The following is a 17,558-nucleotide window of genomic DNA, read 5'->3' as shown; positions in this document are numbered from 1 at the left end:
GACTTGAGGATACCCATTATGTATAATGAAAACCACTAATAAAATATCTAAGATTAAGAATTAAAAACCATAGTGAAATGCTGGGCCTGGTGGTGCTTGACTATAATCCCAGCAATTTAGGAGGTTACAAAGTTCGAGGTTAGCCTCAGCAACTTAGTAAAATGCCATCTCAACATAAAAAATAAAAAGGGCTGAGGATGTAGCTCAGTAGTAAATCACCCCTAGATTGTTTATATTAGTAAACTATCTCAGAGATGAAGCAATTTGCCTAAGACCACACATCAAGTGTGTAGTGGAAATAGGAATAAATCAAATCTGTCCACTATAAAGCTTATGCTCTTCCATTCTATGACAATGTACACCCACCTAACAATTACAATATCTTCCAGTGGAACACTTCTAATGTAGTGGGTACCACATTAGGTGCTTTATATAAATTATCAAAATTTCACATTTCAAAATTACCCTAAAAGTCAGGTATTATTAATTTCATTTCACAGTGAGGAGACAGAAGCTTCTAAGTTCAATAAATTGCCCAAGGTTCCAAAATGCAAGCCAAGTGCCATGTCACACTACAAAAAGCTTACCTTTGCAACTAAAGAAATATTTTTACTGTTTTCAGTTCTTTAGTTTTCCACAATATTCAGGTAAAATGCAATTATATAACTATAAAACACCTATGTGCTGAACATCATAAACAAAATGAACACAATTTAGAAATTAAACAAATACATCTTATTAATTGTGACAGATCCCATTAATTAGCTATGCAAAAAGTCATTTCTAAATCTTTACTCCCTCCTTGCTTCTCACTATAGAGGTCAAAAGATTAAAAACTGCTAGAGGTAACCATACAATTCAGTTTTGGTCCAAGACATTGAAGTGTTTGCTGGAAGCATTAATAAGAAAACTCTCTGGGGTAAAAATGGGAGTTCATAACCCACTTGAATCAAAGTGTGAAATATGATATGTCAAGAACTATGTAATGTTTTGAACAACAAACAATAAAAAATTTTAAAAAAAGAAAAAAAAAATAAGAAAACTCTCGCTTGGCATGGTCCTTTTGCTTTCCTCCTTGAATGTAGGTAAAAGACTGGACACAGCTTCTTAGGACCATGAAGACCAATCAAATCACAAAAATACAGCCCTTAAAAATGTTAAGGCAACTGCCTACTTCCAAACTTATGTAAGAAAAACAAACCTCTGTTTAAGCCTTGTAGTTGGGTTTTCAGTTGCTTCAAATTAGATATAATCACTATAAATCACCATATCAGAAACTTCACTATGATTTAACTATAAGTAATTTGCAGATTAATACTTTAAAACAGTCACATGCTAGTCCTAAATTACTCTGACAATGTTACAATCTCCTGATAAGAATTATTCTAATGTGTATTTGCTCAGGGACCTGTAATACTGAGCTGAGGGAAGAATGAGAGACAACAGAATATGGAATCAAGGAACTCCCTGGGCTCTCAATCACATACATGGCATAGTCCAGACTCTCAAAATAATTACCAAGAGCATATCAGGAGGGCTACCTTTTAAAAACAACAAAAACCTTTCAAAGAGTAGCTTACTTCATGCCTTGCATGGGTTCGATACCCAGCACCACAAAAAAAAAAAAAAAAAAAAAAAAGTATCTTACTTATAAGAAGCACCCTGGAACATTAAGACTCCTGTCAAAAATAAATAAATAAAGGTATTATTAATTTTCTTAGGTATTATCCTTGATATTAAGGTTATTTAGAAACAGTTTGCATTTATTCAATAAATCTTAAGTATAATATTTTTCTCAGAAGATGCATGTGTAAATATTTAGAGGTAAATTAAAATAATTGGGCTGGGGATATAGTTCAGTTGGTAGAGTATTTGTCTCCCATGTACAAGGACCTGGATTCAATCCCCAGCACTACAAACAAAAACAAAAAACAAAAAAAACACCTGTTCCTGCTGGACAGAAATAAATTGAAATAACTGCAACTTACTTTCAAGTAATTCATAAAAGAGCACACAGATCAGAATACACATAAAGCAATCATGGAACAATGTGAAAAATTACTGAATTATCAGTGGGAAACATACAGATGGTAAACATACATTGCTGGGAGCCATTAGCCAAGTAGGTATGACAATTTCCTTGCCAGCGTACCCCATGTTGCTGACATGTTGCAGCGACATTGAATGTAGGTGACCTTGCTCAAGGACCAAGGCAGATTAGGGTGTTCCCGGTTTTAAGATAATCGTGTTTAGGGCGTTCCCAGTTTAGGTTCCAGGTTTAAGGTTTAAGATTATTCCTGCTGGGAATAGGGCGTATCCTGCTGCCTGAGTTCCCCTTGAGTTCTCACGGGATTCAGACAGTATATTTTGGAGATAGAAGCCCAGAGAACGTGGATTTGGGCAGAGAACGTGGACTTCCTCAGAACGTGATTGTAGACGGCTGGTGTGAGTTCGGGAATAAAGAGTTGCTGTTTGAATCTACAAGCTGTGTGGTGGCTCGTGATTGTGTGCCCAGCCAGACTGCGGCATTTGTGCCCAGCCAGACTGCGGCATTTGGTGGCCCGTACGGGGAACTTCTGAAGCTTAGAGGTAAGTGAAATTTCCCACCCTTGAGGAAGAGAGAAAGAATGGGTGAACATTTCAAAAAACAATGTGTTATCGTTTTGATTTATTTTGTTTTTATTTCAAGTTGCCTGTTCCTAGAACTTTCTCAGGCAAACTGGGGAAAATGGTTGACTCAAGGTTTGAAGTTGTTCACCTCCAAGCAAGAGAAATTGTTAGAGGAAGGAGGCACCCCAGTAAGACCAAGAACAGTTAGGACATATGTTGATACAATACAAAAATGTAGCCCATGGCTTTTTAAAGACGAGTTATTAAGTATATCAATGGGACCATCATGGTATCCTGTAGAAAGATTTTTCTTCAACAAGAAAGAGATGGCTAGTTCTGTTTGCTACACTTGTATAAGATCTTGGTTTCTACAAAGTTCTGATTAATTTACAAAGCTAAAATGTTGAAACAACAACCACTCTTTACTTATTAAGTTCCATAAGGTAATATATTTAAACATTATGTGTGTTTTCATAAATTGGTGAATGGAAAAAAGGTTTAATATTGCTTGTGTCTGTGTCTTTGCTAAAACAAGGTTATTAAGTGTTAAGATTCTATCATGTGTAATTTATATACAAAGAGTAGAAAAATTTTCAGTTGGGTTTCAATTATAGTATTATAGTATCATAAAAAACATGAAAGTCTTTCATCTTATTAAAGTGGAGTAATTTGTCTAAATCAGAAATTTTATAAGAGTTGTTTCAAAATATGAATTTATAAAAAGGGTTAACGGTTAAAAAAGAGATAGAAAAAGATTCAAGATGTGGAAATATATTTTAATATAAAAGGTTAAAGGAGAAAGAAATGTTTCTAGATGAGATAATCTCTGTGTGGTAAAGTAAAAAGTTGTAAAATACCATTTAAAAAAGATTTTGAGGAAACTAGACTTACTTTAAAAGCTTGAGAAAGGAAGAAAAAAGAAAAAGGCATTTGTACATGGCAGATTGAGACAAAGCTTCTCAATGGAGTTTAAAAAAAAAAAAAAAGCCTTTGGTTGAAGGGCAGCCATGTAAACTAACATTGAAGCGATTTAAACAAAATCTAAGCCTCGTTTAAAAGAGTGAAGTTGTAGGTGGTGAAAAAGTACATTTAAAAGTACAGTATAGATGATAATTAAAAGGCTTTAAAAGGTTAAATTGAAGGTGGTCGAGATACCTTCATGGCGGAAAAAAGATTGCTTTATTGCATGATTCGAAGCCTAGTTAATCTTAAAGGCATTACTTAAAAAAAATGGGAAGACAATAGGATAAAAGATATTTAGATAAAGAAGATTAAAAATTTAAAGTGAAAAACTTTAAAGACAGAAGTACAGAAAGGTAAAAAAAGAGAAGATGTAGAAAGATAAAAAAGATATAGGAAGATAGAAAAGATGTAGGAAGACAATAATTTTAAACCCACAAAATAGGAAACAAGAAAACTAAGAGGAAAAAAAAGCAACTAAGGGTAAATATACAAACCTTAAAAAAAAAACTAAAAGATAGAAATAAGATAGAAAATGGTTGAAAATGTCACGTAAAGGTATTTCAGATAGAAAATGCAAAAGGCTAAGACAACTATTAGATACAGACATGTACTTATTAAAGCAAAAAGAGGGAATTGGAAGGGGGTATATATCCTCCAAAGATAAACTTAAAATAACCCTTTTTACTCTAAACTTTTTAAATTTGGATTCATAAGGACTTAGTGCTGCGGAAAGGCATATGTATCCAAAAAATGTACATAAGCCTAAAGTACTTTGGAAAGATATTCTAACAGGACAATGGAAAGGTCCTGACCCAGTGATTGTCTGGAGTCGGGGCTCTGTTTGTGTGTTTCCACAGGGAGAACAGCACCCGATTTGGATTCCAGAGAGATTAACTAAAACAATTTCTACAGATCGAAAAGAAGATGATTTGACTCAAATCCATAACAGCTGATATCCAGAGCTCCAGCTTGGCCATTCTTACATCTGCGACAGTGATTAACCAGTGATGTAATTTTTATTTCCTTGCCAGCGCACCCCATGTTAATTGTGGTAATGCTGGCATATCTTTGCTGATGGTGTCACCAGTGATGCAAATTTTTCCCAAGGAGCCGTCAATTGGCTTGGTATCATGGCATTTCTGTATCCTCCTCCCTTCTGCTAGTGATGGTCTAAAATTTGGGGGCCAATGGCTTATGCTGGACCGGTAGTCAGTGACGGGTATGATCCAATTGCAGTGGTATCAACCTAAGACAGGAGGCTGACGCCTAAAGGTCAGCTTTCCGATGACGGGTAAGAACCATATGTTGAATTGGACAACCTACCAGGCACGGTCCATAAGCCACATTAACCTCACTCCCCCACTGGCACCAAGGCCAAATTTGGGGGCCAACAGAGGTGAGGCAAAGAACCTCACCCCCCCACTGGTGCATAGACCTATCCACAAGTATGGCTGTATGCTGGACCGGTAGTCAGTGACGGGTATGATTCAATTGCAGTGGTATCAACCTAAGACAGGAGGCTGACGCCTAAAGGTCAGTTTTCCGATGACGGGTAAGAACCATATGTTGAATTGGACAACCTACCAGGCACGGTCCTTAAGCCACATTGCTTGTTGTTTAATTAATCAGAAGGGGGGAGATGCTGGGAGCCATTAGCCAAGTAGGTATGACAATTTCCTTGCCAGCGTACCCCATGTTGCTGACATGTTGCAGCGACATTGAATGTAGGTGACCTTGCTCAAGGACCAAGGCAGATTAGGGTGTTCCCGGTTTTAAGATAATCGTGTTTAGGGCGTTCCCAGTTTAGGTTCCAGGTTTAAGGTTTAAGATTATTCCTGCTGGGAATAGGGCGTATCCTGCTGCCTGAGTTCCCCTTGAGTTCTCACGGGATTCAGACAGTATATTTTGGAGATAGAAGCCCAGAGAACGTGGATTTGGGCAGAGAACGTGGACTTCCTCAGAATGTGATTGTAGACGGCTGGTGTGAGTTCGGGAATAAAGAGTTGCTGTTTGAATCTACAAGCTGTGTGGTGGCTCGTGATTGTGTGCCCAGCCAGACTGCGGCATTTGTGCCCAGCCAGACTGCGGCAATACATTCTTGTATATTTAAAATGTTTCATAATAAAAAGTTGGTATTAATGGGAATTTCCTGGTTTGGGGACTGTATCACAGCTATACAAACAATAACCCTTGGGGTTTCAGGTAAAGTGCACAGGGGACTTCACTGGCCTCTTTTTTACAATTTCCTATGACTTTAAAATCATCTCAAAATAAAAAATTGAAACAAAAATGTTGAGAAGACTTTCAGTTTGATAAGATGAAGTAAATACACATCTCCGTTTTATCTTCCACTGTAAAACAGGGACAGAATGTAAGAGCACCTGTTTGAATACTCTGAAAAGTAAATACCATAGATGGATCCAGGAAGCGCTCCAGAATTCCAAGTATCATCATACAAGGGGTGAGTTTACCATTTTTTTCTCTCAAGTGACCTCCAGCCTAAACTCAAATCCAAACCCAGTAGTGATAAGCACTATAGTGCAGGCAGAAAAACAGGAGAAACCTCCTAAATGTTTAGAGAACCTGTTGAACATCCCCCGTGAATTTTTTTCATTCTCCTGTCTTTCCATACTCTCATATCCCAGTCCCCAGGTCATCTATGGTATTTATGACAAAAACAGCAACAGCACTAGGGGATAGAAAGCCTTCAGGAGCAAAAATTCTGAGGGAGGGAAAACTTCTTCTCCATTCAGAAGAGCACTACCTCCAAGTGAGAAGGCCAAAACCCATTAATTTTTTGGTTGTTGTGTTGTTTTGTTTTTGTTCCTCCTTCCTTCCCTATCTCTTTCTCTCCATAGGAAAGTGACCCCATAAAGTTGTTTTTGAACTACTGGGCTCAACCTGTATAGGTATGGGTCTGATATGGATAGATGTCAACCCAAACTCTAGACTGACCACTGGGGAGAACACATACACGACAGATCTGAACGTAACTGTCAGAGCTCTGAAAACTAAATTGACGTGAAACCTCAAGCCACAGAAGTTTAAAACAAAAATATCAACATTCTCCACAGAATACAAAGAAAACCGAATCTCATTACATAATATTCAAAATATCTAGGGTACAAATCAAAATTACTCAGCACAAGATGAATCACAAAATCTTAACTCATGGTGGGAAAGACTACTTCAATGAAGAATTAGAAATAGATAATGGAATTATCCGAGTGGTACTTTAAAACAACTGTTGCAAAAATAGGCAAATGTTCAACACCAAACATTTCTGAAATAAATATTAATACAGAAATCATTAACCAAGAAATAGAAGACAAAGAGAACAAAATAGAAATTGTAAAACTAAAAAAGATAATAACCAAAATAAAAGTTGTAGGAAAAAATGTCAGCACCCTTCAAATTAAAATATATTTTCTCTCCTTTTTTTCCGAGATTGGCCTCAAACTCTTGTTTGTGCTCAAGTGATTCTTCTGCATAGCTGGGACTGAGATAAAATAGAAGAAATAAAAGACAGGTAGAAAGGGGACAAAAAGAAGGAAAAAGAGATAATAGCTTTAATCTGAAAGCCTTTTACTAAAGTTTCTCATACTTTTCTCAAGTCAGTTTTCTTTCATCACTCCCAAATTTCTGAGAAATCTACAAATCTTAAAAATTACTATAAATTCACTCACTTCTGAAAACATCCCTGTGCAATATACTAAAACAAACATTTTCAGAATATTTAGCAAAAGGGAGATACAATATTTTAAGAAATGTGCAAAATGAGAGACATTCCAAATGTTATCTATTGATCAGATAATGGAGACAATATCAACATAAAGATCCTTGGAACAGTTGAAGCACCATAAACTGTCATGATCATCTGACTGACATCCCCATACATCTTCCCATGCTCACCTCCACTATATTAAAAAAAAAAGTCTAGGACCCCCAAAGCACATCTTAATTTCAAAACAGATCACATTTTTTCTCTTCAAGTGCATATTTCTAGCTTTCCTGACTAAATCTCTGAGGCTAGGTTTGTGGCTCAGTATAGTAGAACACACGCTTGTGAGGCACTGGGTTCAATTCTCAGCACCACATAAAAATAAAATAAAGGTACTGTGTCCATCTACAACTAAAAAAAATATTTTAAAAAAGAATAAGTGGAAAGGAGAAAAAAGGAAGGGTAAGGAAATATAATTTTAATCTGAAGTTCTTCATTCCTTTCCAGGTCTTTCACTCCCAAGCCACTCTTTATCCCAGACCTGTCACTCCAAATTTTCTTGGAAATTTGTAAATCTAATTTACCATAAATTCACCCATGAAAATTACCTTGTGCACTGTTAATCAGACCACAATAAATAGATTAAACAAAGAGTGATGTTATTTTAAGAAATCTGTAAGTTAGAGGACTTTTCAACACTATGTATCAGATATTGGAGACCACTATAAACCATCGTGTCATTACCAGAATTCTGTTATCCTCACATACCTTCCCACGCCCACCACTCAACAAGTTTCTTTTAAAAGAAGAACCTGAGAATTCCAAAAGCATCGCTTGCTTGCTCGCTCGCTCTTTTGATGGCCCTCAAATGTGTTCCTTGATTTCCCAAATATACATCTGGCTTTATACATCCTTAAATTCATTTCTGCAACACTTATCATTAACCCATTTCACCTGAGTTGACAAGTAGGACTGAAAGTAGTGTGAGGCAAGTGAGATGACTAGGGCCTAAAATTTAAGAAGACACTCTCAGAGGCATGCAAGTACCTCAATCACAAGGCTACTTGCCCATTCATGTATTCAACAAATATGGGCTGAATTAGGTTCTTTCCTATTCAAGATGTAGTTTAGTCAGGAAGGCAAATATGCTTAGAAATAAACACAATTTAGTTTGAGAGCTATTATAATAAAGTGTATACCATAGAAGTACTGCACAAGATAAAGTGTTAATATATTTTTAGCTTCTGCAGGGTTATTTTGATAATTCCCTTTCTGATGATATTTAATTTTGTGTTCTTGCTTTTTTCTTGATTACACTTGTTGATTTTTATCAAATTACAGCTGCATTATTTCTTCTCTATTTCATATATTTTTGCTCCTACTTTTTTTCCTTCTTACATAATTTAAAAATAATTTGTTATTCTAGCTTCTGTTTGATACAAGTACTTTAAAGTTACAAATGTCCAACAGAATACTGTTTCATCCCAGAGATCCTGATATTCTAGCTTTTATTATTACTTAGTTCAAAGCACTTTTTATTTGCTTTCCTTATGCTTTCTTCTTTGACCTTTGAAAGATTTATAAGTACAACATTTAATTTTGAAATAGTTGACGTGGGGATGGGGTTCTATATATCTTTCTGTTGGTTTCTAATGTAATAAATCATGTAGGAAACAGTCTGCATGATTTCAAATTTTAAAAAAGTAATGGAAATGCTTTTATATTGATTGTATTGGTTACATACATGTCAAAACTAATCAAATTACAGAAGGGGCACAGGGGTAGGAATGATAGTAGAATGAATTGGACATTATTAACCTATGGGCATATATGCTTACATGACCTGTGTAACTCTACATCATGTACAACCAGAAGAATGAGAAGTTACACTCCATTTATGTATGATGTGTCAAAATGCATTCTACAGTCATGTGTAACTAATTTTAAAAAGTATTCAAAAGAAAGGAAAAAAATGTACCAGTCACAAATACTGCACAATCCAAATTATATGACAAATCTAGAGTAATCAAATTAATAGAAAGTAGAATGGTGGTTGCTGGGAGATGGAAGGGGAGGGGAATAGGATTGTCATTTAATGAATAGAGAGTTGATGTTTTGTAAAATGAAAGGAGTTTGGGAGATGAATTACATAATAATTTGAATGTGCATAAACATTTGAACAATACATTTAAAAGCAGTTAACATGGTGAATCTCCTGCTATGCTAATGTCATCCTTACTCTGCATTTTAACTACTTTCATTAAGCATTCATAAAAAGTACTATGTCACTTAATAATTGATGTTAGGTATAGTGGCATACACTTATAATCTCAGATACACAGGAGGCTGAGATGGGATGATGGCAAGTGCAAAGCCAGCCTGGGCAATTTAGCAAGACCCAATATCAAAATAAAAAGTAAAAAGGGGGTGCTGGGCCTGGGGCTCAGAGGTAGTGCACTTGCCTGGAATGTGTGAAGCACTGGGTTCAATTCTCAGCACCGCATATAAATAAATAAAATAAAGGTCTATCAACAATTTAAAAAATTTTAAAAAATAAATAAAAAGGGTTGTGATATTGCTCAAAGGTAGAATATCCATGGGTTCAATTCTCAGTACTAATGAAATTAACTAAGGAGTGATAGGGGATAATAAGAAGTCATTCAACTCTGTATTGTCAAGAAACCTACATAAGCCAAACTGAATAATATTTTTAAAAAATTAGAATCATTATTGTTTTTGCAAGTAGGGATCTCTCCAGCATAGTAGCATGTATGTACCTATAATTCCAGCAACTTGGGAGGCTGAGATAGGAGGATCTCAAGTTCTAGCCTCAGAAATTTACCAATACCCTGTCTCAAAATAAAAGGTAAAACAGGCTGAGGATGTGCCCCTGGATTCAATTCCCAGCACCACCAAAAAATTAAATAAAAATTAAAAAGGAAAGTTCATGAAAACAGAAATTAGTAAAAGGAAGGAGACTAAAAAGGGGAGGGAGGAGGGAGGAGGGACAAAAAAATAGAAGATGAGTGGAATGAATCTGACCAAGCTTTCCTATGTCCATATATGAATATACCATAGAGAAGTTCAATTAACCCCCAAAGCAATATAATTTATGCCTTCCACAATTATCAGAAATTCATTTTGCATTTTTAAATAATCTTTAGACCTGTGAGTACACACAGCAATTCTTGAACTAAAACGCACCGTTTTACAAAACTGTCAATTCGCATCATTCACAGTGAAGATTTAGCAAACTTCTGAGATTACTTCTATTATTATTATTATACTAGTCCAATTATTTTGCATTGTAGAATATCTCTTTACCTTTGAGTAGTGAGGAAATTGTGCTAACTAACTCAGCTGAATTAGACTCACTGATTTAAAGTACTTAGGAATGGAAATCATCTAGACATCAAGAAAATTTACTGGGTTTAAGAGATGATCTCTAGGGGCTGGGGATACAGCTCAGTTGGTATAGAGTGCTGGCCGTGCGTTCACAAGGCCTTGGGCTCGATCCCCAGCACCACACACACAAAAAAGAGATGATCTCTAGAGCCTATTTCCTAACTACAGTGAATGAAGCTCTAAACAAAGCTTAAAAGATTATCTAAAAATATTATACCATTGCATCCAAAAATTGAGTATTGATAAGTGTGATCAATTAAGACAACCAAATATTCTATAAATAAGTTCTCCTGTTTCATTGATAAAAATTTTAAATCTATTGGAAATTCCGTAGGTAAGACTGTTATTCATATACAAATAAAAAAAATAAAAATCCAAGCTACAAATCTTATATTTCACTTTAATTTTTTTTTTTTTTTTTTTTTAGTTTTAGGTGGACACAATATCTTTATTTTTTATATATATATGTGTTGCTGAGGATCGAACCCAGTGCCTCACGCATGCCAGGCGAGCACGCTACCACTTGAGCCACATCCCAAGCCCCTTATATTTCACTTTGTTTATACACTTTTTTAAAAAATATGTTTTAGGTCTCAATGGACCTTTATTTATTTTTATGTGGTGCTGAGAATCGAATCCAGTGCCTCACACATGTTAGGCAAACGCTCTACCACTGAGCCACAATCCCAGCCCTATGAACTTTGGTCTCTACTTTTGATCATAGTAGTAATCTGCCTTGTGGACATAAAAGAAAACCTAATATGTTTCCTTTCTTTCTACTTAAGCATCCCATTTTCAAAATCATGCTCTACCAGACAATAAGAGACTATCAAAATCTTATTGGACTCATATACAATAATTTCCTGCAAATATTACTTTTTCACATATTATTTATATTCTTTCTTTGAAGTATTACAAATTATAGCAAATTATATTTTCCAAAGACAGCTACAAAAGTAGGGTCCGTCTCACTTGCCCTTCTTACAATGTAATACTGATACTCTTAACTTCAAGCAGTAGGGGTCTATGTACATACACCCTAGTTCACCCCTCCTCCAAACCTGGTGGACCTTGATAACTACCATAATCAACAGAATAAAGACACACTATGTGACTTTCAAAACTACATCACATATGCCATCCACCTTCACCTCCCTCTCTTAAGATGCTCTATTGGAACCCAGCCTCTAGGCTATGAGGAAGCCAAGCAGCCATAAGGGTAGGTGGTTGTGGAGGTGTTTTGGCCAATAGCCCAGGCTGAGGTCCCGGCCAACAGCCAGCATCACCATACAATGAGAGTGAACAAGCCAACCAACTATTTTAGCTCTCAGCACTGAGTCTCCCCTACCCTTCCAGCAATCCTACCTCATGTCATTTATTAACAGTAACAAGCATCCCTGTCCAAAAGAGTTTTGACTAAATTGCTGAATCATAAGCAAAATAAAGGATTATGTTTTAAGCCACTAAATTTGGGTTAGTTTGTAATAATAACAATCTCATAAATACAATTAGGAAACTGCACAAAAATAGAAGAAAAACAATTTTTATTTACTTTAAGTTTCACCACTGTTAACATTGACACATTTTACAATCAAGAAAATGTTGTGTCCCATCACCTAACATTCCAAATGCTTTGTTTTTACCAAAATAAAGGGTTACGTTTTTAAAGGCAGTCATCTAATTTTCATCTAAAAACAGGAAGGAATTTGGCATTTAACACTCAACCCACTTTTCTTTTCTAAACTATCTCTTTCACTTACCTGTCCTAAGTGAGGTGTCTAAGATTGCTGCCCCACCAATATTCCAATCTATGTATATGGATCAAGATCTTGGATGGCAACAGCAGCTGCACTGGCACTCTTCCCTGGAAGAAGCTGGTAAATTCCAAATCTGAAATTTTCAAGGAAAGGAAATCCTAAATACAGATATCTCCTTTCAATTTCAATCACTTACAATTCTACCCCTATAGTTAAGTGGGTATGGATGGAATCCATTACAGTAAACAGAAGTAAATGCACAGGTTTCACCAAAAACAGAGTTGGGTACTATGGATTCAAGTCCCCAGCTCTACTTTCTTAAGAACCATAGGATCTTCGTTAATTCACATGACATGTTCTCTGTACCTAAAGTAGGATTCTAGAGTCTGCAATTGTGTTACTTAACTTCTTTGAATCTTGATTTCCATATCTGCAAACCAGGAATAATTATAGTGCCATGGAGTTGTGGTAAATGGATAAGATGCTAAAAGTAAAAGAACAATCCACAAGAAAGTTCAATGTAGACACCTTCCAGGAGACAAATTAATTTTAATAAAATATCATTTTATTAATGGCCTAGTGAAAAAGTTTCTTTTTAACAACAATGTAAATATTCTTTATTTAAAACACTATAAAACTTAGTGTTACCTCTCTCCACTAGCCTCTAAGCAGCTTAAAGTCAGAACCAAGTTTGCTCCATTTACATTCCAAGCACCTAATAAGTAGCAGGTATCAATAGTTTATTAGAGAAAAATGACTGAGTGAAATAATAAAGAGTTTCTTTATTTTTATAGGGATTAAAGTTACAGTAGTTAAAAGTAAAAATTCTTAGGATTTTTATTCAATTAATTTTCAGTGTATAATTTAAGTGGCTACACATACCATATTTGAATCTGAATATGCATATACCTGTTTTAAGAAGCAAAATAAATTTACCACAGACAATGCAATAGTGGTTTTCCTGAATACAAAGACTGACAGCAATTAACATTTACTGGGCACTTATATTTGCCTCCTACTATTTCTAAGCTCTTTCTGAGGATTATATCATTTAATCCTGATTGACAATGTCTCTTATGAAACAGACTAATAACATTCTCACTTTACAATTAGTAAAACTGAGGCAGAGAGGATTCAAGTTACTTCCAAAGGCACAAAACTACTAAGTGGTGGGGCCAAGATTAAAAAAACAACAAAGGAAATCAGAATGTCTAACTCTAATGTCTTTACCTAAATAACTGCTTTTTAAAAAAACCAGACTACCAGAACAAGGAGCACTTGCCCCAGATGTTTTATATATTTTATAAACATATGTATGTATATATATGTGTGTATTATATATATGAATACTATATATATAAATTTTAGTTGTAGATGGACACAATACATTAACTTATTTTTATGTAGTACTGAGGATCGAACCCAGTGCCCCATACACAACTCCAGTTCCAATGATTTCTTTTTCTAACTAAGAATTCCTTTATTATGCATGCTAAATACAAATATATGATACAGTCCTTGCCCTCAAGAACCCTTCAGTGTGGTACCATAACATTAAGTAGTCAAACCACTCAGTGAAAGAGCACTTACCTAGCATGAGCCAAGACCTTGGTTCAATCCCCAGCACTCGAGGTGGGGTGAGGAGGGAGTAGTCACATCAAAACTTTATTGTTTTACATTCAACTATCTCAATGTTAGATTTATGTGTAATTTCCTTTTTACTTATTCTTAATTTCACATATTACTACCTTGAGTTTTCAGAGGATTACAGGAAGGGTTTATACAATTTTGAAGGAAAAATAGGTTAAAAACTGAGAGACATTAAAAACTTTTGTGTGGTCATCTACTTTTAGATAATGACATTTTAAACAAACAGAATAAGAACAACTGAATTTCATTTCTGATAGATGCTCTAACAAAACAGCTACAGATGTAATTTGCAAATTGTATTTTTAGCCAGTAATGTGTTTCAATTCGTTTTTTCACTGGCCTGATTCTTAAACAGACTATAATGTGTTTGATTTTTTTTTTTTTTCAATTTTAACGGAGAGCTAAATACCAACAAAAAAGAAATAACAAAAGGTGTAGCAAATGCTTTTCAAGACATGCAAGCAACCAATGTTATTATGGAAAAGACCTGACATATAGGCCCAAAATGAACATTGAAGTAGCCGATATAATTAAAGAAACATTTTAAATTCTAAGATTAAATCTCACCTTCTTCCAGGACTACACTTCACATCTTTCTGCCTCTATAACAGCACAATAAATTGTCTCCTTACTGTCTTGTAACTATTTTTAAGGAAACCAATATTCCAATGACATTAGTCAAAAAGACAAACTATGGGTGTTATTCATAATTTCTCAGTATTTTAGCATTAGAGTAGTTTAGGTGCTATTACTAAAGGAAATGTGAAAATGAATTATTTTTAGTTGTAAATGAACACAATACCTTTATTTTATTCATTTAGTTTTATGTGGTGCTGAGAATTGAACCCAGGGCCTCACATGTGCTAGGTAAGGCTCTACCACTGAGCCACAACCCTAATGAATTATTTCTAAAATAATACCAGAAAAGAAACAAAAATCTAAATTTCTAAAAACACAATTGAAACACTGGCACTGTGAATTCATAGAACCAAACTACAAAAGGTTGCTAATACAACAATTTGGCTTGTCAAAATTTCACCTATAAGGCCCGGGGTTGTGGCTCAGTGGTAGAGTGCTTGTCTAGCATGCATAAAACACTGGGTTCAATCCCCAGCACCACATAAAAATAAACAAAATAAAGGTATTGTGTCCATCTACAATATATATATATATATATTTTTTTTTAATATCTTTTTCACCTATAGACAAATGTTCACTATCACTATAACACTTTATACCACTTCCAAAATTAAGATTCTTTTTACTAATTCTATGAAGAGAACACCCAGATTGTTTACGTGTGGGGCAGCTGCCACTGGCAGAAGAGTTCTGAGAGAACTTTAGCCCAACATTTAAACTTTGTTCAGTCTTGGAAAAGAATTTTGACTTACTCTCATTACAGAATATGGCTGTGGAAAAAAATATTATCTAATTGAAAAAAATTATAGTTTTTTTACTTTCTTAGTAGAATCACTATGCTAGTTACAGTAAATATGAGAAGTGGGAGAAACCATCCCAATTCCAAAGTACTCTTGGAAAATAAAAATATTTAACTCTTAAATTTCATTTATCTGACTAAATACTTAACTTTTATAATACTGAAAGATCCTTGTCTCTTTCAAGATTTAGAATGCCAGTCCTAGTACCTTTTCAAAGGTTTTAGACCCACTCACCATCCAACCTCAATTGTGGATGCTATTCAAAAAATAGAAGTTGATACTTTTGTCTCCTCTTCAAGTACCAACATCAACAGTTCTTATAATTTCACTTTACCAAGGCCAATTGTGATCTACAGCTCACAACTCTGACCCTGCTGCTGGCTTCAAACAACTCTTGTCAAAATGATAGCAGGAGCATGTCTGTAATCCCAGGGGCTCAGGAGGCTGAGGCGGCTGAGGCAAAAGGATTACAAATTCAAGACCAGTCTCAGCAATTTAGGGAGACCCTAAACAACTTAGCACAATTCTCTCTCTCTCTCTCTCTCTCTCTCTCTCTCTCTCTCACACACACAGAGAAAAAAAAAGCAGGATACACTTCTTTTTCTCTTAATTATATACTCAAATCATTCTTGTTACCATGTGGTTCACAGACCAGTTGCATCACCAACACCTATAAATAAGCTTGTTAGAAATGCAAAATTTCAGCTCATACACTAGATCAACTGAATGAGAATCAGCTCTCTTCCTCCATAACTCCCCTCCCTCCCTTCCTTTCTTTTGTATTAATACTGGGGATTTCACCCAGGGCCTCCAACATGCTAGGCAAACTCTATCACTGAGTTTTATCTCTAGCTCTTTTTAAATTTTGAGACAGGATCTTGCTAAATTGCCCAAACTAGCCTGTAATTTGCAATCCTTCGTTTCAGCCTCTGGAGTAGTTGGGACTACAGGAGTGTACCACCACACCCAATAAAAATCAGCATTTTAACAAATCCTCAGATTATTCACACACAGAATTTTTAGAAGCACTGTCTAGTTCAATCATTCAGGATCCTTTCCTTCTTTATAGTTCCTTATATCCTGTCTGGCATATAAGGAACCACATTTTTTTTTCCTTTTGAGCATATTAAGACTCATCAAAAACTGGGCACAGTAGCACATGCCTATAATCCCAGCAGCTCAGGAAGCTGATGCAGGAGGATCACGAGTTAACAGTCAGCCTCAGCAACTTAGCGAGGCTTTAAGCAACTCAATTAGACCCTGTCTCTAAATAAGATGCAAAAAAAAAAAAAAAGGGCTGCAAAAAAGGGCTGGGGATGTGGCTCAGTGGTTGTTTGCCCCTGAGTTCAATCCCTAGTACCAAAAAAAAATAAAATAAAAAAATAAAGTCTCACCAAAATAAAGCAGAGAAACTTTAAGAATATAGTTTCTTCACAACTTTATTTTCATAAAAAATTATAAACTCCATAAATCCTGGAACTTCACTGTATCGTTAAAACTAAAACAGTACCAGGCAAATATTTATAGAAAGAACAAAACAGACACTAGATAATCCCTAAAAGTCCTCCTTAAATCTTTGGCTCTTTTACTTGCTATGATACCAAAATTCTATCCAGAGAAACAGAAGGTAAAATATGAGATCGCCTAAATTTACAAAATGAAAACTATACTACTTTAAATTACATGATCAAGGTTACAAAGCAGGTTCACTATTAAGTTCAGAAGGCTAATATTTTATCAGATCAGTATTTCATTATTGCATCAGGTCAAATGACAATAACATTCTTCTATATATACATTAACATTCACAAAAACTCAACTACCCAGAAAAACTGTGCACTTGGAGCTTAAGTAAACCAAAAATGTGCACTCTACTGGAAAGAATCTGGACATACAAAATTAAAGATTACAAAAAATGATTAATTTCTTTAAAAACCAAAAGAACTGGGCATGGTGGTACACACCTGTAATCCCAGTAGCTCAGGAGGCAGAGGCAGGAGGATTGCAACCTCA

The 17,558-nt window shown here is 35.2% G+C and overlaps 1 protein-coding gene across 5 annotated transcripts in view; it reads right to left on the bottom strand.

Moving 5' to 3' along the window:
• Numb (NUMB endocytic adaptor protein) overlaps nt 1–17,558 on the bottom strand; it is a 178,292-nt gene that overhangs the window by 129,343 nt on the left and 31,391 nt on the right. For 4 of the 5 annotated variants that reach the window (XM_071607692.1, XM_027931517.2, XM_071607693.1 and 1 more), the window contains exon 2: nt 12,460–12,589. The exons of the other annotated variant lie outside the window; for it this stretch is intronic. The gene's annotated coding sequence lies outside the window, so the exon portion shown is untranslated. The remainder of the gene's footprint in view (nt 1–12,459; nt 12,590–17,558) is intronic. 5 annotated transcript variants of the gene reach the window in all.

This window comes from Marmota flaviventris, chromosome 2 (genome assembly GCF_047511675.1).
Source record: "Marmota flaviventris isolate mMarFla1 chromosome 2, mMarFla1.hap1, whole genome shotgun sequence".
NCBI lineage: Eukaryota > Metazoa > Chordata > Mammalia > Rodentia > Sciuridae > Marmota > Marmota flaviventris.
This window is presented reverse-complemented; position numbering and strand designations above follow the sequence as displayed.